Consider the following 5,179-nt stretch of genomic DNA (forward strand, 5'->3'; position numbering starts at 1 on the left):
GCACTAGACGCCGCCAGAGTAGCAGGCGCCGGCCCTGTCAACGAGAGGAGCAGTAGCGTCTTCGCCTGCTGCTTTCTCTCTATGGTGTGGGTGCCGGAAGCCACTGAGCGACCGGGGACAAGGAAGAAAGATGTCGGTGACGGGTGTCGCGAGCCCCAACAGATGACTCTAAAGCAGTATACGGCGCTAGGACTGTGACCTGCGCCGGTCGGACTGACTGACATGTCATGTCAGTCCGACATCACAGACCTGTTATTGTCTCACAGTGGGTGTTGATCTCCCCGCCGTTTATCCGCTTTCTCCTTTCCCACGGCAATTGGGTGCGGCTCCCAAGGCTACCCTTGCCTTCTTCGCATTGAAGAATACTCGAACGACGACGACGAGCCGATGGTTGCAGCTCTCGCGTCACAAACTGTAATGATCCTTCCGCAGGTTCACCTACGGAAACCTTGTTACGACTTTTACTTCCTCTAAATGATCAAGTTTGGACATCTTTCCGTCAGCTCGAGGCGAGAACCCCTTGCGCCGAGACGCGAGGGGTAGAACATCCAAGAGCGCCAGTCCGAAGGCCTCACTAAATCATTCAATCGGTAGTAGCGACGGGCGGTGTGTACAAAGGGCAGGGACGTAATCAGCGCAAGCTGATGACTTGCACTTACTGGGAATTCCTCGTTCATGGGAAACAATTGCAAGCCCCAATCCCTATCATGAAGGGGATTGAACGGGTTACCCGCTCCTCTCGGAGGGGGAGAACACGTTGATCTCTTCAGTGTAGCGCGCGTGCGGCCCAGAACATCTAAGGGCATCACAGACCTGTTATTGCTCAATCTCGTGCGGCTAGAATTGCCGCTAATCCCTCTAAGAAGAAGTTGCGAACTGGACACCAATTGCTGGAGATCCGTCGACTAGTTAATAGGCCAGAGTCTCGTTCGTTATCGGAATTAACCAGACAAATCGCTCCACCAACTAAGAACGGCCATGCACCACCACCCACCGAATCGAGAAAGAGCTCTCAATCTGTCAATCCTTCCGGTGTCTGGGCCTGGTGAGGTTCCCCGTGTTGAGTCAAATTAAGCCGCAGGCTCCACTCCTGGTGGTGCCCTTCCGTCAATTCCTTTAAGTTTCAGCTTTGCAACCATACTTCCCCCGGAACCCAAAGACTTTGGTTTCCCGGAAGCTGCCCGCCGGGTCATGGGAATAACGCCGGCGGATCGCTAGTTGGCATCGTTTATGGTTAGAACTAGGGCGGTATCTGATCGCCTTCGAACCTCTAACTTTCGTTCTTGATTAATGAAAACATCCTTGGCAAATGCTTTCGCAGTAGTTCGTCTTGCGACGGTCCAAGAATTTCACCTCTAGCGTCGCAGTACGAATGCCCCCGCCTGTTCCTATTAGTCATTACCTCAGGTTCCGAAAACCAACAAAATAGAACCGAGGTCCTATTCCATTATTCCATGCATAGACATTCAGGCCATTAAAGTAGCCTGCTCTGAGCACTCTAATTTTTTCAAAGTAAACGTGCCGGCCACTCGGGACACTCGATGAAGAGCACCCCGTGCGAGCCGGCGGGGCTAGTTAGCTGTTCGGAGCGTGACAGTAAGCACCAGGCGGTGTACCGTCAGTCCGGAACTGAGATCCAACTACGAGCTTTTTAACCGCAACAACTTTAATATACGCTATTGGAGCTGGAATTACCGCGGCTGCTGGCACCAGACTTGCCCTCCAATAGATCCTCGTTAAAGGATTTAAAGTGTACTCATTCCGATTGCGAGGCCTCGGATGAGTCTCGCATCGTTATTTTTCGTCACTACCTCCCCGTGCCGGGAGTGGGTAATTTGCGTGCCTGCTGCCTTCCTTAGATGTGGTAGCCGTTTCTCAGGCTCCCTCTCCGGAATCGAACCCTGATTCCCCGTTACCCGTTATAGCCATTGTAGGCGCATAACCTACAATCGAAAGCTGATAAGGCAGACACTTGAAGGATGCGGCGCCGGTGCGGAGACCGTGCGCTCAGCAAAAAGTTATTCAGATTCACCACGGGTGGGTTAACGGACCGAGGCCCGACCAGTTTTGAACTAATAAAAGCGCTCTTCCCTTGCGGTCAGAGACGTGATGCATGTATTAGCTCTAGAATTACCACAGTTATCCAAGTAAGTGGGTTTACAGATCCAATGAAACATAGCTGATTTAATGAGCCATTCGCGGTTTCGCCTTAACTCGGCTTGTACTTACACATGCATGGCTTAATCTTTGAGACAAGCATATGACTACTGGCAGGATCAACCAGGTAGCTCAACAGTACTACTGATATATAGTACACAAGACACACACACACACCCCTCGCTCCCCTCGGTTTTGCGTTTTAATCCTGCTTTGCAAGTTAAATCTCACTATGGACTCTCTAGCAGCCCGACAGTATGGCGTTATGTCGATACGTTAGACGAACAGAGGCGGAGGAGAGCAGTTACTCCGCGTGGACGAACGATCATAACTACCCCGCCGAGATTACTCCTGCTCGTCATTGTCGTCATTCAACACGGCAAGCTGGAAAAACAGGAGGAGGAGCAGTAGTAAGTGAGTAGGTGGTGGTGGTCTTTTTCGTTTTGGTAGGGACGCGAGTCTTATTTTCCTCGGCGTCACCCCTTTTATATGAAAGGAACCGTCGGAAATGCATCCGAGGTGCCGTGTGGTTTGTCGCCTCCTCGTTGGTGGAGAGAGGCGACGCCACAGTGTTTTTGTTCAGCCTTCCCATGACATGGAAGAAGGTTGGTGCTCTGTTCCCATGCACACAGACCGATCGATAGCTGACTCGATGTGCAGTCGTAGGCTGGAGAAGTGATCGCACGGAGATCGGAAGGAATCGTCGTGACACAATACAGAGGCGCTGCTTTGAAGGCCTCTCGAGCCTCACGACGTGCGCGATTACGGGCGCTCTCGCCTAATGCTACGTATGTCTAGCAGAATGCAAGTTCGCCTCGCGCACCGGACCCGAGATGCCGCAGCGTGTGCAGTGACAGTTCTCAGTTTGCATCGAGCATCGGGATCATGCTCTTGCGGGAAGGAGGATGATGGGGGGTTGTGTGGAGAGAGAGCTGCTGCCGAAACAAACTACTCACTCCAGGGAGGAATTGAAGGCAATTCTCGAGCCACACGACATGCGCGAGTTTCGCCGACCGTCTTCGCCCACTGTTACGTATGTCTAACACATGAACAAGATCGGTCGCACGCGCACACCGGACCCCGAGGTGCCTGGGCTCTGGAACCACACGACATGTGCGAGGAGGGCCGCCTTCGCCTGCAAGTTACGTATGTCTAACAAGACGCAATGGTCGGTCGCTCACACACCGGACTCCAAATACCTCAGCCTATGTGGCATTTGCCCCGCGACAGACAGGCAGGTTCCCCATTGGCGCCGGTGAACGAGAAGCAGTTCGCAACCGCACCGGAACCCAGAACCTGTGATCCAATCCCGCGACAGGCAAAACACCGTCTGGTTCCCCAATTACTCCGGTATACGTCTGCGGCAAACAGTTCGCTACCGCACCGGAACCGAGAACCAGCACCCTAACAGTGGGGGAAGAGAAAGGAGCCCACGCACCAAAACAATGGAATACATTTGCTCCTTCTCTCTGGCGACAACGAGACACAATGTCGCCAAGACGCCGGTAGTAGGTTCAGCCAGCCACCGAGTCTCCCCCTTTATATAGCTATATCTAACGTCCATGGAAGGCCATCTCGGACCACACGACATGCGCGAGTTTCGCCGACCGTCTTCGCCCACTGTTACGTATGTCTAACACATGAACAAGATCGGTCGCACGCGCACACCGGACCCGAGATGCCTGGCTCTGGAACCACACGACATGTGCAAGGAGGGCCGCCTTCGCCTAATGTTACGTATGTCTAACAGAACGCAATGGTCGGTCACTCACACACCGGACTCCAAATACCTCAGCCTATGTGGCATTTGCCCCGCGACAGACAGGCAGGTTCCCCATTGGCGCCGGTGAACGAGAAGCAGTTCGCAACCGCACCGGAACCCAGAACCTGTGATCCAATCCCGCGACAGGCAAAACACCGTCTGGTTCCCCAATTACTCCGGTATACGTCTGCGGCAAACAGTTCGCTACCGCACCGGAACCGAGAACCAGCACCCTAACAGTGGGGGAAGAGAAAGGAGCCCACGTACCAAAACAATGGAATACATTTGCTCCTTCTCTCTGGCGACAACGAGACACAATGTCGCCAAGACGCCGGTAGTTGTCAGCCAGCCACCGCGTCTCCCCCTTTATATAGCTATATCTAATGTGCATGGAAGGCCATCTCGGACCACACGACATGCGCGAGTTTCGCCGACCGTCTTCGCCCACTGTTACGTATGTCTAACACATGAACAAGATCGGTCGCACGCGCACACCGGACCCGAGATGCCTGGCTCTGGAACCACACGACATGTGCAAGGAGGGCCGCCTTCGCCTAATGTTACGTATGTCTAACAGAACGCAATGGTCGGTCACTCACACACCGGACTCCAAATACCTCGGCATATGTACCCCGCGACAGGTAAAAGGCTGGTTCCCCATTTACTCCGGTAAACGTCTGCGGCAAACAGTTCGCTACCGCACCGGAACCGAGAACCAACACCGTGGAATGGGGGAAGGGAAAGTAGCCAACGCACCAAAACAATGGAAAACATTTGCTCCTTCCCTCTGGCAACAACGAGACTTAGAATGTCGCCAAGACGCAGGTAGTTGTCAGTAGTCTCCCTCGCATGGTCCCCTAAGACAGCAGGTTACCCACGAGAAAGGTGCCACAGACACCAGGTCTCCCCTATATATATCGAATGGGTCAAGGTGATGTCGTCACTTCGTGCAAATTGAGCTCAAATGGTCGCCCAGCTCTCGCTGTGCTGTGGTCTAAGCACGAAAACCCCTGATGTACCATGTCCCAGTTCTGGAAAAAGGTACACTCCGGCGCTCGATTTCGGCCAGAATGCCGAACTTGCCTCCCAATTCCTTTCAGGTCTGAGAGCCTTGAAGGACAATAGGGTTACCGGACCAGGCACTTGCAAGGGAGTCAGGGTTACGTTTCGCCGTTTCGGTACCCTCCATCCGATTTGGACGAGATTGAAAACGGAAGCACTTGGGCCGAAGGCCGACGCGGGACTCTAGTCGCCGGGCCC

At 53.6% G+C, this 5,179-nt stretch overlaps 1 non-coding gene across 1 annotated transcript; it reads right to left on the minus strand.

The window, feature by feature from the left end:
• Nucleotides 1–415: 415 nt before the first annotated feature.
• Nucleotides 416–2,287, minus strand: LOC138362412 (small subunit ribosomal RNA). The gene has a single exon (XR_011227639.1). It is a non-coding gene; the product is annotated as a small subunit ribosomal RNA (ribosomal RNA).
• Between the last annotated feature and the right edge of the window lie 2,892 nt (nt 2,288–5,179).

Source organism: Procambarus clarkii, unplaced genomic scaffold (genome assembly GCF_040958095.1).
Source record: "Procambarus clarkii isolate CNS0578487 unplaced genomic scaffold, FALCON_Pclarkii_2.0 HiC_scaffold_1780, whole genome shotgun sequence".
Taxonomy (NCBI): domain Eukaryota; kingdom Metazoa; phylum Arthropoda; class Malacostraca; order Decapoda; family Cambaridae; genus Procambarus; species Procambarus clarkii.